Source organism: Amphibalanus amphitrite, unplaced genomic scaffold, assembly GCF_019059575.1.
Source record: "Amphibalanus amphitrite isolate SeventyFive unplaced genomic scaffold, NRLGWU_Aamphi_draft 000326F_arrow, whole genome shotgun sequence".
Classification (NCBI taxonomy): Eukaryota; Metazoa; Arthropoda; class Thecostraca; order Balanomorpha; family Balanidae; genus Amphibalanus; species Amphibalanus amphitrite.
Genome location: NW_024881821.1, coordinates 391,496 through 413,208, shown reverse-complemented (window position 1 = coordinate 413,208; position 21,713 = coordinate 391,496). Strand labels below are relative to the sequence as shown.

The window sequence follows — 21,713 nt, the reverse complement described above, 5'->3', positions numbered from 1 at the left end:
TGACAAGAGGAAGCTGATGATACCCAATTGTAAGGTCCTAGGTCATCGGTTGACCTTCCAGGTCAGGTCAATGACCCAAAAGTTGGGAAAATCGGGACCTGTTAGAACGTCGTAAAGGGTGGCTGCTATGGTTTTTTTGGGTGCTGATCACGAATATTATATTATTTACGGTCATAGATGATGTCTTCATACATTTAGGCCAGGTCGGGTCAGGTCAGGTCAGGTCAACTAGTAAGGGTTTTGCCGGGTATTTGCAGTAGGTGGCAACCGCCTCTGACAGCTTTGTAACATGTTACAAGGCACCAAAGCTACATAGTAAATGTTCAAATGGTTGCTAGATTCGAATTCAGCTCCAAAAAGTAGCCTAGAAACATGTAAAACTCGAAAAAGTGAACCAAGGTCATCAAAGGTCAATGACCTTACCTGACCTTCTGGTGACCTTGACACCCATTCTAATGCATGGGAGCAACATAATATCCCATGTTTGAACGCTTTAAACCAAGAAAAGACTGCAAACCCGCGGCTAATGCGAGCCGACATACGCTGAATCGCGATTCCGGCCAAACATGGTCTCGAAAGAAGGTCACAGGTCAAAGATCATGAAGGTCAGGGTCATGAAATTTTCAGCTTAGCTGTAAAAGTAGTTATTGCGAGGGTACTGGAAGTTTCGTTGCGATCGGCCGCTTTTTACGTGAATTACTCGCGAAAAACCAAGGGTTCCGTTCGAAGATTCAGGCCCTGTCGCGCTAGAATGGCATATCGGCCCACTGTGCGGTGGCCGGCCGACTACCGAGTACCGCTCCCTCCACAGCCGCCACTGTCGGCGGCCCGCCACACTCCACAGCGCGCAGGGGCGACGCCAGGGACGGTGTAGGGGAGGTCAGTATATTTGAACGGTGTGGAAGGGGATGGTGTAGTGATTAATTACCTTGATTTTGCAGCTTTATAATACATTCCAAAACATGATTCATAGACAAGGAAGTCTTACGACCAACTTCGTGGCCGTCCTAGCCAGAGTGAATATCTCGGTGAACTGTTTCGTAAGCTGTGGTTTAAGCTACACCCGCTAGATGGGGTAAAACGAGGGGGCCTTAATTTTTGGAGAGATATGGTGGTTACTGGGTGGACAAATGAAAAATTCTTTTAGTTACTTAACTTGTCGAAAGAGGTCAACCTAATTTGCCTCATGACAGCGCACTTCTTGCATAGGACAACATAACTTTAGCTGCACTGGCCATAATGGAGATAAAACTAACGATGAGGATCTAACCAGTGCGTGGTATAGGCTGAAAATTCGCCCCCAGATCCATCTCTGGTTTCCCTTCAAAACGTACAAATCTTTCGCCTTTTACTAAAGATTTCCGTGGAGGGGAACACTCAAATGAGTATTCGCCGAATTTCTTACGGCCACCACAATGGTGGCCTACTTTCAACATAATGTGAGGAGATATTACGAATGATACAATCTGAATCGTTATATTACCTACCTGAGGTAAGTCTGTTTCGTCAAGTTAGGGGCGTTAAAAACGCCCCCACTTTTTTCGCCGCGCTATGGCATGAAAACGGCGCGCCAAAATTTGGGAAGCTGTAGGGAATTATTGATTGAAGTTTATTGTGACATAGTTTCAAAAAAATCGGCGGGATTTTTTTTGAGATATCAAAGTTTTTGTGATGTCATGATTTCTGAGTTTTCCACCAAAAAAATCATAAAATCACAGAATAAAAATACAGACATGCCGTGAACGCCATTAGACTGCCAATACCATGAGCAATCAAATGGCTATCTTCGATTTTTGATTATCGTTCCACATTTTTCAAAATCTTGAACTGAATCTTGGCAATTTCTCGTGACTACTTCACGATCATGACACATGCATTTCAAATTGAACTTTTTGAACCAAACACGTAGGCACATATATGACAAAATGAATGTCACCACCGCGTTCTACGCCCAAAATTACCCATAAAACATGTGTCACAGGCTGCGAATATTAGTTTTGATTTTCGGGGATATTAGCCTACCCGGTTGACCTGACCTTGACCTTGACCTATGCTTGACTGACACCTACATGGATCTGACACTCTTGTAGGCCTTAGGTATATGATTGCTTGTGCACCGTTTTGACAGAGTTTATGACGAGAGACGCCCATTGCGAGGTTTTGAAGTCCATGCTACTGAAAGCCCGATTTCAGGTGTTCGACCTGACCTTGACCCGACCTGTGATCTCAAAATTCAACTTTAAAGTACTCATCTGAAGCATCTCGTCGCGTTCTTTCGTTTGCCGCCTCGTGCGTTTCGCTGCGCCTATTGGTTCTCGAGTTATCGGCTGGGGGCGTTTAACGCCTCCCCCCCCCCCCCCCCCCCAGCAAACGGCGGATGGCGAAATACCCCAGCATCTGCCGAGTTATCATACGCAGGCACTTGTGTACCCGTACCTAGTCACGTAGCCGGTAGTTTGTTTGTTTTGTTGGGTTAGGCCCTTCGGTCGACAAGACCATTGCAGAGCCGGAAGGATGATAGGAATTAGGGGGAGACATTGGTCTGGGCAGGCACCCTAGTGAGTCGCCGGGGCTGAGCCCGTCCAGAGGACAGGCCACCCAGCCCCAAGGCACTCACTGCACCCGGCTACGGGGTGCGCTCCCTCAGGAGCAGCGGTGCCGCTCCAAGGGAGCAGCCCGCATGAGATAAAGTTGCCTGTCCAGCCCGGAGGGGGGTTGCGGCGTGGAGGAGAAGGATTTCAGAATCCTGAGGATATAGAAGCACGGAACGGTGTAGCCGGTAGCTGACGTAACTGAGGTAGATACGATTATTATATGTCTTTGCCTCACGGGTGACTCATAAATGATGCCGAGTGTTTCCACTTTCCTCTCCCTACGTTATATTACATTTATTTTACAATATATTTGTACCTACCTGTGATCAAACATAACTTTAACAAGATCGTTTGTTTGTTTGTTTTGTTGGGTTAGGCCCTTTCGGTCGACAAGACCATTGCAGAGCCGGAAGGATGATAGGAATTAGGGGGAGACATTGGTCTGGGCAGGCACCCTAGTGAGTCGCCGGGGCTGAACCCGTCCAGAGGACAGGCCACCCAGCCCCAAGGCACTCACTGCACCCGGCTACGGGGTGCGCTCCCTCAGGAGCAGCGGTGCCGCTCCAAGGGAGCAGCCCGCATGAGATAAAGTTGCCTGTCCAGCCCGGAGGGGGGTTGCGGCGTGGAGGAGAAGGATTTCAGTATCCTGAGGATAGAAGCATGGATAGGTGAACAAGATCGGTAAACTCAACATATATATATATATATACCTATACAACTTCAAGAAAAGGTTTATATGACGAAGGAAATATAAAAGATACTTTTTAAAAGGCTGAAGCTCTGCTTGAGGCTCATAATGAATAATAATAATATAAGAATAACCAGTAACCTCATAATAGCCGTTTGCACGACGGGCTATCCGGCGAATGCACCTCATTGAACCTGATTTGACCAAATCTGCACCAAATTTCTTTTACAGCAAATACCTATCTTTATTTTATGAATTTATTTCAGTGTTTTAATCGATGATACTCTCTGATAATATGGCAAAGCAGGCATATAAGCAAATAGTGCAACCCTAGCTGATAGCTACTTAAGAGACACACTGAACCTGATTTGACCAAATCTGCACCTGTCTGGACCAGATGTGCACCAAATGTGTACCAGATGGCCGTCGTGAAAACGGCTAATGTTAATCAGAAATAGGAGCCAAAAAGTTATATACAAAATGATCGAATATTTCGCTCTTGGAGCTTCGTCAGCGATCGTCGCTGATGAAGCTCCAGGAGCGAAATATTCTATCATTTTATATATAACTTTTTGGCTCCTATTTCTGATTTATATTATGAGGTTACGGGTTATTCTTATATTATTATGAAACATAAAAGAAGATTATAAACAGATGTGTCCGAGGGTAAGTAGGCACACTTATTTATATATACTGTGGGTAAGTACTGGGTAATACCCTGGGGTCTAGGAGCAACGATAAATGAAAGTACAAGTGGTACTATTAGCGACATTGGTATGCGCTGCTGTATATGAGGCAATGGTGTTTAGGTTTCGAACGCCCACTGGATTCACAATTAAACTAAATTTTACTTTACCAGTAAACGCCTTTGGGCGAAGAACGAGTGAGCGAGATAGTGAGCCCTGCACATGTGGAAAGGCGAGATGGTACTTCCAACGGGCTTGCGCAAAGCACCCTTCTAGCCGGTCGCTAGCGGTGTACCAAATTTGAACGCAATCGGCCCAGCCGTTCCTGAGATCTGGAAGCGGCATTCTGCACGTGCGCACGTGCAAACGGGGTCCAAACTGACTTTTGCACGGCACCCTACTAACTGGTCCCCAACCGTGTACCAAATTTGAGCGCAATCGGCCCAGCCGTTCTCGAGATCTGGAAGCGCCCCCTGCACGTGCGCACGTGCAGTAGCACCCTAACCGCAACACATGGGAATACATTGCCTGGTGGGTGCCTACCTGTACGCCAAGTTTCAGCGAAATCGCCCCAGTAATTACCGAGTTATTAAAATGGGAACAAATTTGACACCTCTCGTTGTATTTTGCACGTGCACTGGGGGTGACCCACATGCATCGGGAGTACCCTATTTTTGGTAGAAGGGATGCTGCTACCCTACAAAAATCACCGCAAGTCAATCGCCCAAGAGGCTGCTGAGATATGAGCCTCTCAAAATCACTACTTTTGCAAAACAGCTTGAACACCCTTGACTTTTCACGTGGCACGTGCCACGACGGTCACTGAGGTGTATCAAAAGTAGTCAATTACGGGGTAGAAGGGATGGGGCTACCCAGCAAAAAAGACCGCAGGCCAATCGGTCCAGTGGTTGCTGAGATATAAGCCTCTCAAAAGCGTTACAGGCCGGGCCGGGCCGCGCCGGGCCGGGCCGCTCATACTGAGATTTTTCCGTTATATTGAAAAGACTCGCTTCGCTCGCTGCGCTCGCTCGCTCGTAATTACCTCACCTCCCAACCAATTGTAATGAAAAAAAGTAGGAGCGCGAACGCAACCTACCCCACTATAGTTCGTTTTTTTTTCAAAAGGACTCTGGCTCCAAGTACGTTTTTCGTAAAAGCACGCGTTTTAGCGAGCAAAACGAGCAAAAACTGAACCTGAGAAACTCGAACGCCGCCTTATTTTAACATGTGAAGTATTCCCAATAATTTCCATACGTGCATTTTGGAACCAGGTATGAGAACAGTGGTGACGTCATGCTGTCGAACTTGTATTGCTATGTAACGTATAACTATCATGGACGAAACCGCTTACTCGATTATAACCTCGGCAACAGTGAAAAACGAAGTTTTCCCCAAATTCGTCGAAACTTTGTCCCATCGTACGGACATTGGGTGCCTGCTGCCACCAGTGACGTCATCATAGTATGCTAATTTTTCAAGACACAATTTCCGGGTACTTACCGTGCACAATTTGAAATCGAATATTTTTTCAGTAAGAAATTATTGGCCAGACGCTGAAGCTGCCAAAACTCACGTGAGAGCTTCGATAAGGAACTTGGAGCCAGCGTCCTTTTGAAAAAAAAAAAACGAACTATAACAAAAATTGCACTCCCGAGTTATCCACATTTGGAATAATCGGAGGGGTCAACCCAACCCAAAACTTAAGAATGGGCCATGCTTAAGTTTTGGTGGCTTGGGAATACAAGTAAATGTGTGTATGAATAGCATGATAAAAGCCTAAACCTACCTTACGATAACCTGATGTTCAATGATTGCAAAGCCCGGGTGGAGGATAACCTGATGTTAAATGATTGCAAAGCCCAGGGTGGGTGACGGCACGTGATCGCCTGAGGCGGTGGGGGGTAAACATATTTTCGTCATTTAATGCTCAATGCAATCGCTGCGGCTATGGCGATGCAAAGAATGCAAGTCAATTAGCTATGTGCTAGAACATATCCACTGACAGCTTGGTCCACTCACTTTGGTGTCCTGTTACGCAGAGCCCTCTGCTATCCGACGCCGACCACTGCTTCCAGACTGACTCTCTCTCGTCCCCGGCCCCTCTGCCCTACTCTGAACACATCGTGCCCCCGAGCTATAGCCCGGGTACGGGGCAGGCCTGGGTGGGTCAAGCCCCAAAGGTTAGCTGTGCTGGTCCTGGTATTGAGAGTGACTACTGAATACCGGCTCCTCAGCTAATTAGCGAATGCAAGAAGGAAGTAGAGTTCTGCACGGCTGCAATTTTCCACAGCCTAGCCGCCCCGCAGCCGTGGCTCCACAGCCACAGCCGCCCACAGCCGTGACAAACCGTGGGCAGCCAGCCGTCAGCCGGCCGTGAATACTTTCAATGAAATGCAACCAAATAGTATATAATAAGTTGTTTTTAGTTGAAACATATAGCTAAAAGCACATTGTAATGGGCTATAGATTCTCAAGCTCATGAAGCATCATAGGTTAAGCGGTTGTGTATCTGGCTTTAGGCCAAAGGCCTGAAGCCTGATGCGCAACGCATGCCTACACAAGCCCTTGCAAGGGGTTAAGAAAGATGGGTAGGTAGGTACCTACATCAACAGAATACATAAACAACGAACCAGAATAGAAGCACTAGCAGTGTAGACATCTAATGCTAAATCCTGAAGCATGGTTGTGGGACAGAACAACAGACCCTGATGCTTTTCATTATCAATGTTAGGTATGGAAAATGAAACTGAAGTTGATGGACTGTCAAACAGTGATTGTCTAGTCAAAACTCTTGCTTCTTTCTTACCTTGCATATTTTCTGGGGTGTGATATGCCAGGCTTGAAGCAGCCTTCTGAGCAAGTATCAAACTAATTTGATATGCAAGGCATCAAAACACTAGTGAGCATCGAAGACAGAAAAACATTCATCTATTTTGATTTTTCCAAATAATGATCTTCGCTCAAATCCCCAAGGACGTGCGAGCCACAATTGCCCCTTTCAATCAAAATTTTACTTGAGTTTTTGATGACGTCAATAGCAAAGAAGTGGCAATTAATTGTTTTGTGTCACCATAAACAGCCATACAAATGATAAATAATAAACCAGTAAAACGCCTTTTGGGCGAAGAACGAGCGAGCGAGATAGTGAGCCCTGCACGTGCGGAAGGGCTAAAGGGTGCTTCCAACGGGCTTGCGCAAAGCACCCTTCTAACCGGTCGCTAGCGGTGTGCCAAAATTGAACGCAATCGGCCCAGCCGTTTCTGAGATCTGGAAGCGGCATTCTGCACGTGCGCACGTGCAAACGGGGTCCAAAATGACTTTTGCTCGGCACCCTACTAACTGGTCCCCAACCGTGTACCAAATTTGAGCGCAATCGGCCCAGCCGTTCTCGAGATCTGGAAACGCCCCCTGCACGTGCGCACGTGCAGTAGCACCCTAACCGCAACACATGGGAATGCATTGCCTGGTGGGTGCCTACCTGTATGCCAAGTTTCAGCGAAATCGCCCCAGTAATTACCAAGTTACTGAAATGGGAACAAATTTGGCACCTCTTATTGTTGTATTTTGCACGTGCACTGGGGGTGACCCACATGCTTCGAGAGTATCCTATTTTGGGTAGAAGGGATGCAGCTACCCTACAAAAATTACCGGAAGTCAATCGCCCAAGCGGCTGCTGAGATATGAGCCTCTCAAAATCACTACTTTTACAAAACAGCTTGAACACCCTTGACTTTTCACGTGGCACGTGCCACGACGGTCACTGAGATGTATCAAAAGTAGTCAATTACGGGGTAGAAGGGATGGGGCTACCCAACAAAAAAGACCGCAGGCCAATCGGTCCAGCGGTTGCTGAGATATAAGCCTCTCAAAAGCGTTACAGGCCGGGCCGGGCCGGGCCGGGCCGGGCCGGGCCGGGCCGGGCCGCTCATACTGAGATTTTTCCGTTATATTGAAAAGACTCACTTCGCTCGCTGCGCTCGCTCGCTCGTAATAATAATGCTATACAGTTAAAAACTTGCTCTCAAACAAAAAAAAATTATCAATTTTTTTTTCATTTCCAGAAGAAGACGTCATTTTATTAGTAATGTCAACAGCTCGCGTAAGAAATATTGTGTTCAGGGTTTTCACCGTCTTGTGAATTACGTGTTCAGGGTTTTCACTATCATGTGAATTAACCGTAAGTAAGGTTCATGCTCACTTATAATCTGATTCCATTGGCTTCGTTGATCAGCATTTTCTGTTAGCGGTCACTCACACACCAGTTAGAACATAAAGCGCCAGTTTTATATTATGTAATTGGACTTGCCGAAAATCCAGAAATACATCTAAGAGTTATTTTAGATAATATTTTATGAAGCCTTTACCTGCTTTTACCTAGGCGTGATTTCTTTTTCTATTACCTGAAAGAATTATTGAATTCGTTCGTCTTGAATAGCTGTAAGGTGCTCTCCTAATGACCAGGTGAGATTGGTTTGAGAGGGATGTGACAATGCAACATATTGCATTTTCTGAAACTGTCAAGCTCTTGATGAAGGAACAATTGGTACCTATAATTAGTATGCTGTACCAGAGTGCAAACTCCCCTACAGCAAATGGTAAAACCACTAGGGTGACCCGCGTGCTCCGCAACGCGAAAAGGGATATTTTCGATCGGCGGGTGTTCGGTTGTTCTTGTGTCGGTTGGGTTATCTATCCATTTCGGTCGATTGCTTTTTGACGGCTAAACGATTTGGTTTGTGGAAAAAATATCCACCGCATCGCGGTGCCCGTGTCTGATAAGCATGCTTTCCACTTCAGAATCTGTCAAATGTGCTTTATAATTTAGGCGCGTAGTTTTATGACAAATTAAAGGCGTACATAATTTTCACTAAAAATCGTTTTGCAGAGGTTTGAAACATTTATATTTTTAAGAATACTGTTGCTTGTCATGCAAACGTGATGATTGGATCTTGGAGAGAATTGAATGCTCTTTCCAATGATAGCATTTTCAATTGTCAAACGTATCAGGTTAAGCAGCAAAATCCGTGTAATTATTTAGTGGCACATTTTGGACAAATACCATTTAATTCAGCGATTTTTTCCACATTGTTTTTGATCAATTAGCTTTTCACAATTTTTCCATGAGAGACGGTACATTTTTATTGCTAATAGGCGCTGTTTCAGCTCATTCCGTCTGACGATCACCTGAAATTAATATAAATTCCAAAATCCGTCCAAAACGTCCATTTTTCAAAAGAAAGTGTCCTCCCCGGTGCACGTGGCGCGTGCCAACCCCTGCACCGCACACCATTCGATAGCCCGTTCGATTCTCTACACGATGCTGTTTTCCCCGTACCGGTCGGGCCCACGGTTACCGAGATATTGCACCGGGACCGGACCCGTGTCGGGCAAATTTGGCTGTTTTCGCCCGTTTTTGCCAGCCGATTAATACATGTAAAGTCTATGACGCGAATTTGCACTTTTTGGGCACGCGCCACGCGCTCGCTATCGATCCGATCGAGCTGAGACCCATCAAAGGCACGTTGTCCATCCTTGTTCTATGAGTTGCGCAAACTTCAGCGCGGTAGGTGCAACGGTGTGACCTGTAACCCGCGCTACGTAGCACCATGTCGCGACCTTCGTAATAGACAGAAACTACGTCACCACAAATATGGTAATATATATTCCCGACCGGGGCTGGGAAAATGCGTTTTATTCACCGAGGTTTTTGTGCGGAGGACCGAGTGCCGGTAGGCACGAGGTCCGTAGCAAAAACCGAGGTGAATAAAACTGCATTTTCACAGCCCAAGGTTGGGAAGAGATTTACCACATGCCGTACCGGCGCAACAGTTAATATCATATTCATTTGATATTTTACACTTTAATCTTAATATTGTGTAAAACGATTGAATCGTCCCTCATTGAATCTTGTTTGTGTGTAAATTCCAAAGCTGGTGACATACGTTTGGGAAAAAGTTTAGCCGTTCTTTTGGTGCGGAAGCGTCTTGGGATCTCAATCACATGAGGTCATATGAATGTATTTGAAATTAATTTGCTCTGCTGTACGTGCTGTACCTATTTCGTCTCCGTTTTGTATTTTGTGTGTTTTATTTATATATTTGCACACTGATGAAGTGATATCGAAACCGGTTTGTGCAATATATATGTGTTCACATTATCGCTTTTCACATATTGTGTTAATATTATATTAATACTATGTTCATATTTATAGTCACCGTGATTATTTGTTTGTGTTTTTCATTATTAGGCTGCGTTGAGTATGAAAGATGAAATTCCTACTCCCCCTTATTTAGGGTTTGAAAAAGCTGAGTATGAAGATGGTGAAACGCCAGAAGTTAGAATAAAGATATGGAGTTCAGCAGGAGTGATGAAACCGCGAGGAAAACTAAAAATTGGGTGAAACGCTGAATCAAACGCGCCTTGGATCCCAGCTGAAACAATATCAAATGTTTCATTGTGGCTCGTTAAGATGCTTCATGCATTTAAAATGTTCGTTTTTTGCGTGCGTTATGTAGTAATAATGAGTACTCTGACCATGTTCTGCAGCAATAAATACATTGGCATTGGAACGATATCTACCCTTGTTTAGTTTAATTACGTTGACAGCAAAAGTAAGTCAACACAGTCACTTAATTTTGCTCACTTTTGCTGTTGCTGTTAGTGAACACACAATCCGTAAATATCTTCTTTGGAATTGGTTCTTCCGCTCAGAATATTCAGTAAAACTTTGTCTGGGAAAATCAAAAAGCCCTAGGGCCGAATCGTTTCCCAAATACCTTCAACATTAGCCGAGGCGGGCCGAAGCCATTTCCCAAATGCACGTGCTAATGTTAAAGGGATATCTCGGCATGTGGTAAAACCATTACAGGTTTTCAAAGGCTTCACCACTTTCAATGTTGCTGGGCATCTTTTGCATGATTTTTACAGGCTAGACTGCTTATCAGAATGTAAGATTAAGGATTTAAAATTTTATATTTGAGTACTTAAGATTGAGATTGAAATCTCACAGCTGTGGCCACAGCCGTAGCCGTGTTCTTGGAGATAATTGCAGCCGCCCCGGCCCACAGCCGTGGGGCTGCAGCCAGCCGCGGCTGCAGCCGGCCGGTGCAGACCTCTAGAAGGAAGGTATAATTATTAATTAAAATTTAATATCGTGTCGTAACTCGTTGGTAAAGTCAACTTCTGAAACTTGGTTTAGGTGCGCGTTAGCTTGTAGCTTGTAGCAAGACGAGCGATAATGAAAATATTCAATATGCTAGTCCTATCGCCTGGGCCTAACCCTCGCCCGTATAGGGGGAGGGGGGTCGAACGGACCCCCATCGCTGTTTCGCGAAAACTCGCGTAAGAAGCGTCTGATCGCGACGAAACTTGTCGTGCCCTCGCGTGAATCGATTTTACACCTACCCTGATCATTTCATCACCCTGACCCTAATGACCTTTGACCTACTTTTCGAGACCATGTTTGACCGGAATCGCGTTTCGCGTATCAGATATGTCGGCTCGCATTAGCAGCGCGTTTGCAGTCTGTTCGTGGTTTCAAGCGTTCAAACATGGAATACGATGTCGCTCCCATGCATAAGGGTGGTTGTCAAGGTCACCTGAAGGTCAGGTCAGGTCATTGACGACCTTTGATGACCTCGATTCACTGTTTCTAGTTTAACATGTTTTTAGTTTTTTTTTCTAGCTGAATTCGAATTTAGTTACCATTTGAACAATTACCAAGTAGTTTTGGTGCCTTCGTCATATATTTACGAGGCTGTCAGGGGCGGCTGACACCTACTACGAATACCCGGCAAAACCGCTACTAATTGACCTGACCTGGCCTAAATGCATGAAGCCATCATCTGTGATTAAAACTAACATGATATTCGTGATAAGCACCCCGAAAACCCCCATGGCAGCCACACTTCACGACGTTCTAACAGGTCCCGATTTTCCCGACTTTTGGGTTATCGACCTGACCTGGAGGCTGGAAGGTCAACCAATGACCTAGGACCTTAAAATTGGGTAGCATCAGCTTCCTCTCGTCACGGGCAACACGCTCGTTTTTCGGAAAAGCTATAAGTTGCTAGCTCGATCAGGGGCGAAACGGCATGGGGGGGGGGGTCCAACGGACCAAAATACCAATACGGGCGAGGGCTAACCTAACAGAGTATTCCAATGGTCGGAGCAAACCTAAGGCGATATTGTTGCATGGAACCATGCTGAATAATGTATTCAATATAATAGTTGTCGGGAAGAATATGTGAATTGATATCATAATGCGTTCAGAATGTTGCACGGCCGCCTTGGATCACGTCACTAATGAATCCTAGCGCCGAGATCACACGTGAAGGACTGTACTCACCAACTGAAGTATGTTATAGCTGACGTCCGTCCCTCCTCGCTGCGTTTCTGGTCCAACATTGACATCCATGTTGATGTCAATGTTGATTGACATCACACTATCCTCCCACGGACAGCTGCACCCGTGACCATGAATGCGTTGATTGCTAATCACTGAGCAATGCCTATATGCATCATGCACGCACAACACACGCGGACTCCACCCAACCTCACTCACTCACGTCTGGAACACAACTGACAACCCGGCGACACCTCGCGGAGCTGCGGCCCCTCGGTCCCGTGAGAACCTCCCCCGCCGCCCGCAGTCGCCGCCTGCCCAGCCCCGCCCCCTTGGAGACGGTCCACCGTCCGACCAATCAGCGGGCAGGAACGAGATGCGTCGCCGGGGGGAAGGCGGTCTGGAAATGAGCGCGGGTGGGAAAGCTCGAGTTTCTCAAGAAAGGCGGAAGACGGTAGTGCACACTGCAATTACGTAACGTTTGAAGTTCCATGTTTACATGGCTTGTTTGATTTCCGGATGCTAGAAATGGAGAAGCGTGGCTATATATTAGCGCTTCTACAAAGCAATGGGAAGTGAGAAAAGACCATAATCGTTAGATGCTATCGATAAATCGGTCTCTTCCACCGGCATTGTCAGGCGTCAGCTGTCACTGTCAATCATTACTGTCGTCAGTCATCTCGGCTGTCAACTGTCATCTGCCAGTGCCATCCGTCATCCGTCACTTCAGTCTGCAGCTTCCACTCATGTCCCCCTGTCCCGCCCCCTCTCCGGCGGCCCGGCCCACTTCTCGTATTCGCCCCCTCCCCCGTCGCGGGCTTTGCCGGTCACTCGATCGGTGTGCGTCTCAATTTTCATTAGTGGAGCGTGCAGTGGTGTCTTATAGCCGGGCCAGTTGGTGTCAGATCAAATGATACTCAGGCCGGGGGGATCCAGGGCGTCGCAAGTCCATCTACGACACGTCGCAAGTTACGACACATGTCCCGTCGCAAGTTGTGCACTGACAACCAAAACGATTCTCTATGCCCTTTGATCATGGTGTGTCATGCTCCTATAACTCTGCCGTTTTCCTGGCGGAATGCCCTTAAAATACTCAAATGATTCCTCAAATGATTCCTTTTAAGCATATCAGGGGTTTTGGTCTAAAACAACACCCTGATCATTTTCTTCGAACATACCCAAACTATACCCTCATTCTTTAAATACCTCCCTTGAATTCTTCTAATATACCCTAGTGTACAGTCTCTGCCGCTACTGTCAGATACCGTACCTGTGCCGCTCGGCGCCTCCGGCGGTGACCGGTCGGCGGGCCGGGACTGGCCGCCGGCCGGCCTGGCGGGCGAGGAGGACAGGCAGTCGCTCCCTGGACGTGTTGCTGACCACTAACCCGCGCCCCGCTGGGCTATTCAGCCATACGCGCCCTGCTGGGGATAGAACCTTAACCCTCGTTTTGGATGTGTTACGATATATAAAGGGAAATCGGACGACACTGTAAAAAATGCTAACAAACCAGTTAGTTAATTCTTCAAGCAAAATCTAGTATAAAAACACACGTTGTTGCAAAAAATGGGTCAGATAACACATATGTTTGCAACCTTACACCACATCCATTTCATCCAAGCAGAAAAGCTAACATCATTGTAAGCCGACAAATATTATCCGTGCAAACCATGCCGTGTTATTTGACAAACATGTTTGTTTATGCTTTCTTTGCCTTTTTTTCTGAGTAACGTGTTAATTAACAAATCAAACGCATGTTGTAACTTACAATCTTAGTTTTCTTACTACCCTTTTTGTTGTAGCATTACAAAGACCTTAGTTAATTGAAAAAGTTCGCCATTTTGTGCGCCCCTCTGCGCCCGCCATGTTCAGTCTGTGCCAAGTCAGAGAAGGGAGAGGACGTGTGCGTTGTGAAGGGTGGCGTATACAAAGTGTAAGTGTTGCGTGTGTGCAGTATATAAGGAGCTGCTGTGGTGTTAAGAATAAGAATAATAAGAAGTCAAACAGTGAAATGATATGGATTGTTGGACATGGCTTTCATCCTTACTGGTATGGTGAGTGATTATGGGAAAGATCAGTGCAGATATTGCTGGCGTTTTAGTGTGGTTTACGTACCTATGTCACTCATTCTCTTTTCAATTGAACCTCCAACCAGGCTTTAGAGGGTCTCAGGTTGGAGACACTGTTCATTTGTTGACTGTCAATTGACGTCTGTAAGTACATATGACGGACTGAACAATGAGCATGTTGCACACTAAAACCGCATTAAGCTTTGAACAAGAAATTAAATGTACCTACCTAATTTTTGGTTGGGCACTCAACCAGTGAACGCGGTGAGGTGCTGTTTTATGCAATTCCTGTCACTGTACCCATGTTGTCAAATAAAATGTTTGTAGTCACATGAGCCACCATTGTTCGGTCAGGGAATTTTTGCCCTTTTGTTGCAATTTAGTGTACCCATATCGACAGAAATGAAGCATTCTCAATGTTTTCGTAATAGGTATTTGGAGCCTGTATGGTGTCATGGCTGGTGCGGATTCCTGCAGGCTATATATATAGCTTAGAACGTAACTTTAGAACGGAGCGCCTTTGCCGCTCGGCAGTTTCCTACAGAAGATTACTTTTTTAGGTTCATTTTTAGTACAATAAGAGAAATATTACTGTATGCAGTTGCAAGCTTGCTGAAAGGAGCTTGAATGCAGTTTTGAATAAACATGTTTGATGAGTTTAATTCGATTCGTTTTTTTGGAGGGGGGGGCGGCTGTGAAAAGAGGTGACTAACACGCACATTAGTTAAGTTACACGCCTGTTCTCAAAAATGCATTTAGTTTATTAACACGCACAGCTTAGTTAGCTAACACGCAATATGTGTGTTTTGCGTACACGCATATAGCTAGTGAAAAGTGGCCGTGTGACAAACACATGTGTTACCTAACACGTCTGTAGTTATTAACAAAACACACCGATGATAGTCAATAAACACGCTTACACGGCTTATCTTAGTAACCTGGCAAATATTCGAAAACTAGGAGGTGTGTTTCAAAACACGCTATTCAACCTTTTGTGTGTAATTGAAAACACACTTAGTCATGAAATGCGTGTTTTGCTTACACGCCTATGGTTAGTGAAAAGTGGCCGGATAACTAACTAGTTGGTAAACTTTTTTTACAGTGGAGGGAGCTGAGAGTAAGGAGACAGTTTCTGAGCAAGCTTCTACGACGAATATACCTAGGGCATTATTATTTTCCCTTCTGGCCTCTGGGTTTATGTGGGGTCTAATGCAAGAATACATTGAGATCAGTGATGGAAATCACAGAATAATACGGGAGTGTTACGTGGTATAATGCGAGTATAGTTTGCAAAATATTCCCCTTATACGCTTAGAAGGAACACTAGAGGTTTCGATGTAAGGGTATTTTGGTAGGTTAAAAGGAGTGTACTGTGGGTATCGCAGGGAATAGAACAGGAATCATATTCCTTTCCTCTTCGGTACTTACTAGGGTATATTAGAAGAATTCAAGGGAGCTATTTAAAGAGCAAGGGTATAGTTTGGGTATATTCGAAGAAATCATCAGGGTGTTGTTTTAGACCAAAACCCCTAATATGCTCAAAAGGAATCAAAAAGGTTCTCAGTGTAGGGTATATTAGAAGAATTTCAGAGTGATATTTAAAGAAAGTGTATTTGGTGTATATTCGGAGAAATGATCAGGGTGTTGTTTTAGACCAATTCCCCTAATATGCTTAAAAGGAATCAAAACAGCTCTCAGTGTGTCGTAGCGAAAAAGGAGGGATGTTGAGGAAAGAGGGGTTTGTCGGAGGATACGACAGAACGTAGCTGCGACAAGGTTTAAATACCAGCTTTACTCGAGAATTTAAAAGGCTACACGATCAGCTGATCCCGTAGTAAGCGTCAGTAAGGTCGAAAACTCTATCAAGCATAAAGGAACATTCGCCCTTCTGGTTTGCGAGCTTATGAGACAGCCAGTTCAAGCATGTTCTCTGATTCTGAAGCTTTGTCTCAACTGGGTGACTTGTGGTTGCTTACGCTCACGTGAGTTGCCATGAATTTTGGGATCGATCACAGGAGATTCGTGGCGCTATAGGGCATCTAGAAGCGATGCTTTAGAAGAAATGAGTTAAGAGAGTATGAGGTCACAGAGAGTTAGTAGAGTTGGAGATTGAGGTCACAATTGGAAGTTACAGAGGTCATCTGGGACACTTCAGGTCACGGAGGTCAACTTGGGGTCATCACAGAGCTCAATTGGAGACCACGGAAGTAATCTGAGACACGTCAGGTCACAGAAGGCAACTTGAGGGCACGTCAGGTTACAGAGGTCAACTCGGGGTCATCACAGAGCTCAATTGGGGGTCATCTGGGACACGCCAGGTCACAGAGGTCAGCTTGAGGTCATCAAAGAGCTCAATTGGAGGTCACGGAGGTCATCTGGGACACGTCAAGTCACAAAGGTCAACTTGGGGTCATCACAGAGCTCAATTGAAGGTCATGTCGGTTATCTGGGGCACATCAGGTCAGATAGGTCAGCTTGGAGTCATCAGAGGGGTCACTTAGAGGTTACAGAGGTCATATGGGACACGTCAGGTCACAGAGGTCAACTTGAGATCATCACAGACCTCAATTGGAGGTCACGGAGGTCATCTGGGACACGTCAGGATACAGAGGTCAACTTGGGGTCATCACAGAGCTCAATTGGAGGTCATCTGGGACACGTCAGGTCACAGAGGTAAACTTGGGGTCACCACAGAGCTCTATTGGAGATCACGCAGGTCATCTGTGACACGTCAGGCTACAGAGGTCAACTTGGGGTCATCACAGAGCTCAATTGGAGGTCATCTGGGACACATCAAGTCACAGAGGTCAGCTTGGAGTCATCAGAGAGCTCAATTGGAGGTCACGGAGGTCATCTGGGACACTTCAGGTAACAGAGGTCAACTTGGGGTCATCACAGAGCTCTATTGGAGGTCATGGGGGTCATCAAGGGACACGTCAGGTCACAGAGGTCAACTTGGGGTCATCACAGAGCTCTATTGGAGGTCACGGAGGTCATCTGGGACACGTCAGGTTCAGGTGTCGATTTGTATACCTTTGGGGGTGCTGCAGCACCCCCAATGCTCAAATGAGCACCCCCAATGGTTTTCCGGGCACCCCCAATGATTTTGTCCCTCAATAACTCCCACTAACTCTGCTTGAGGAAAATAATTGTTCTGCAGTATTTCACTACTAAAAATAAAACAATTACGCAATTTACAAGGCATGAAATAAAGATGTAAAGAAAAGAAAAGTTAGTTTTAAGAAGAAGGGCGAAAAAAGACGTTAAGTTGCAAAGACACTGGTGTGGGTCCGTCGTACACGTGTGTCGGACCCTTAGAGCTGCTGGCGCGTACTCTTTACAAGCCGGCAGGGGGCTCTAGAGACCGGCGACGGGCCCTCAGAGGCCAGCAAAGGGCCATCAGAGGCCGGTAGTACCTTCAGAAACCCTGTGGGGTCGTCTTTAGAGACCGGAACGGACTCAGACGCCGATGGGGCCCTCAGAGTCGCCGGTGTGGGGCCTTCAAATGTCACCGGTGGCAGGGTGGCCGTCACATACGCACTTGTGGGGCCTTCAGAGTTCAGAAGCTACGATGTTGGGCCCTCAGAGCCATCGATATAGGGCCTTAAGAGGCACTAGTGGTGGGGCCCTAAGATATGGCAATGTGGGGCCCCCGGACTGGAGGCGCCGGTGTGGGGGCTTCACAGTCGCCGGTGACGGCCCTCACACTTCACAGGCGCCGTTGTGGGGGCTCTCTGAGACACTGCTTTAGGGCCATCACAGGCGAGCGTGGGGCCCTCAGAACTGCTGTTACGGAACGAACCCTTGATAGGCCGACAAGAAGATATCAAGAGGTCACTGGTGCCTTCAGGAGCCTTGTGGGGTTCTCAGAGACTGGCATGGTGCGCTCAGACGCCGCTGGGACCCTCCGAGTCACCTGTGTGGGGCCGTCAGGGTCGCTGGTAACTGACAAGGGCCCTCAGAACCGCCCATGTAGGGTTTTTAAAGGCATTGGTGTAGGGCCTCAGAGTTAGGGGTGTGGGGCCCTCAGAGACGCCGGTGTGGCGCTCAGGGGCGCCGGTGAGGGCCCTCACAGTCGCCGTTATAGGGGCCCTCAGAGAAATGGGTGTGGGCCGTGGGGCCATTACAGGCGGGTGTGCAGCTCCTAGAGCTGGCCCCCTATACGCCGGTTAAGACCCCCAGAGGCCGGCAAGTGGCCCTCAGAGGCTGGCTTGGGGCCCTTATGGAGATAATGTTGGTACTTGTAGGCCCATGAGGTGTTCTTATCGAGCCCTGTGGGGCCCTTCTGAGTCCAAATACAGGGTGTTTCACAATTACCGTTACAAGAGTTCCCACTCAATTTTGATGCACTTAAAGGTGGTTTTTCTGAAAATATTATACACCATTGGAAAGAGCACATAATTCTGGTCCTGGTTAATTGCATTTTGAATGCCCTTTGGACAGATAATGGGTGTAGCAGATGAAAGTCTGATCCAAATGAGGTCCGAGTCTGCGATTATCTCGAATATCAGGATTAGAGCCTGTGTGATAAGCTTGTTGCTCGAGGACCTGTTTGAAGACGGCTGTACATGGCTGCGTGGTGTAGTCAACAGGTATCTATTACGCACCTCCTGTATGAATTTCAAGTCTTCAACGCACAGGCTTCAATGGCAATGACGTCATTTCGTACCTCGTGTCAGAAAGGTGACTTGCGTGCCGGCCGGCGAGCCGACCTGGCGGCTGGGATGTGTGGGTGGATTAACGTGTGCCCCCTGCGGCCCGCCGCGATGCGGATCGGGTGCACTAGTGCATGAAACTCCGCAACAGCTGTCGGTCGCCAGAAAGCACAGATCTTGACCCTCCTTGCAGTCTAGAGGTCATTCGAGTCCAGTACCTTCGCGCCGCCACACAAGTCCACACCCGCGTCTGAAGATGAAAGCCGCAAAATCCAGGATGAAAAGGGACTTTATCCAAAGTCCCAAAAATCAACAAAGAAACCTACATCGAGACCATCCTTGAACAGACGCTGAAGCCGTGGGCCAAGAAGACGTACGGAGACAAGGGCTGGACTTTTCAGCAGGACGGCGCAACAAGCCACACCGCGCGCGTCACCCAACAGTGGTGCGAAGACAACTGCCCACTGCCCAGGCTTCATCACCAAGGACCAGTGGCCCCCATCATCCCCAAATCTGAATCCGATGGATTACACGATGTGGTCTGTGCTCGAGAAGGAAGCCTGCTCCAAACCGCACAAGAAGATCGACGATCTCAAGCGATCTCTGATCAGCGCCTGGCAGAAGATCCCCGACGCGGTTGTGCGTGCCGCAGTCCGTGACTTCAGGAGACGGTTGGCTGCCGCTGTGAAGGCTGGAGGCGGCCACTTCGAGTAGGACTTAAGGATGTTGGTCTCTGTGGTTTTGGGTGCATATGGTGCAATTTTGGCGGAAATAAAGTCATTATGCCCAGAGATATTGAGCTTTGATCTTGTAACGTTAATTGTGAAACACCCTGTATAGCCAACGTGGAACCTCAGCGTCCAATTGGCGCCGCAGGGCCCCTCAGGCCCGAATAACCCGATGGGCCCCTGAACCTGATGGGGGGGGGGGCATGTGCCTCACGGGCCCACCTGGCTACGCCACTGAGGAAAATCGTAAACCCATAAATATCGAAATGCGACCACGTGTCATTTTTTCAACGATTATTGTGATCGTCTGATTAACGCCAGAGCCTCGTAGTTATACCGTTGCCTCCCGCGCAATATCCGCCCCTGTGGACCGCAGGGGCTGCTGCACCGGTGCTAATCGCGATCATCGGTTTCTGTCACCTTATTACAGAGGTGCCGGGGCTGCTGCCGAGCTGCCGGCAAATGTACGACTTTTTTCGGAAAGATGTTTATTGTAATGAGGTAAGCCAAGTACTAGGACGAGCAGAATGATTTTGAAGAACGTTTAACCTTTGGGAAATATTAGTGGAAATCCCGGGATTATCAGTACCTTATGGTGATACCCTGCATGCCTTGTACGGTTGTGCCCCATGGCAAAGCTGCAATCTTTCACCCGGTGCAGTGGTTGAGCACCCCCAACCATTTTGAAAAATCGACACCCCTGGTCAGGTTACAGAGGTCAACTTGGGGTCATCACAAAGCTCAATTGGAGGTCATCTGGGACACGTCAGGTTACAGAGGTCAACTTGGGGTCATCACAGAGATCAATTCGAGGTCATGGGGGTCATCTGGGACACATCGTTTTTAGAATTGGGAGAATCCTTTGGGGGATGCCCCTCGCAACGTCCAAGACCGCCTTTCTGGATTCGCCAGTAGTTGCTGGAATGGTGTTAGGCTACTTCATATCCATGAATACCCCAATAAATGTGAATATAACATATTATGCACCATGTTCAACACTCTCGCTGGCGCGGATTGAGGCCTCATAGACGAACCGTTGGTTCTTGCTTTAGAACTCGCGTTAGCGGCAACGGATTGCAACGAAATTTTCAGGATCTCAAGTTTCAACAATTTTCCACGTACCATGCAAATTTCGTGACCATGACCCTAATGACCTGTGACCTGTGACCTCTCCCTCAAGGCCATATCAACTTGCGACACAACTTACGACTGCTATTTCAAATTCGTAAGTTGTGTCGTAAATCAGGCACTTTGCGATAGACTTTACTTCTTAAGTAACGCTACTCATCAATTGATCCCTCCAAAAACGACTTACTACACAACTTGCGACACGTCGCAGCTGCGACGAGGCTTACGACGCTCTGGATCCCCCCAGCCTCAGAGTCGGGTGACTGAATTGTCAAGAGACTATAATGATATCTAGACCATAAGGCATACCGAATTATGTACCTAAACCTGAGCGTCATCGGTAATCCAGTCTGCTTATACTAAATCGACGCGTTTTTTTTTTCCAAACCCCACTTCCATCGTCCCGTGAATTTCCGACCAATTGGATAGAAACTTTCAAAAAAGTAGTCACTGGGATGTTCTCAAGTTGGCAGTAGCGGCGGAACACCTTCAACTAAGGGGGGGGGGGGACACTGCCGACTTTTGGTATGTACCATTCTTTCCATGCAACGCCCATAGGGCTAATGTTAAAATGTCAAAATCAAAAAGGGCACGGTGCCCCAGTGCCCTCCCCGTTCCGCCGCCTATGCAAGTTGGTCTGCTTTGACAGATCAAGCAATGTCAGAACAAGCTTACAAAAGCACACATTTGATCAGGATTTCAGGATCGGACGATTGGAAACTTTTAATTTAAGGGTGATCTTCGTGCTTCCCGGAAGTTCACGGAAAAAGCTATAGATGTGAGGTTTGAAAAAAAATACCAGTTGATATTATTATTATATG

At 46.9% G+C, this 21,713-nt stretch overlaps 1 non-coding gene across 1 annotated transcript; it reads left to right on the top strand.

Annotated features, from left to right (window-relative positions):
* The first annotated feature begins 1,307 nt into the window (after window positions 1-1,307).
* Window positions 1,308-1,425, top strand: LOC122388570. Its single transcript, XR_006257831.1, has one exon. It is a non-coding gene; the product is annotated as a U5 spliceosomal RNA (small nuclear RNA).
* Window positions 1,426-21,713: the final 20,288 nt, after the last annotated feature.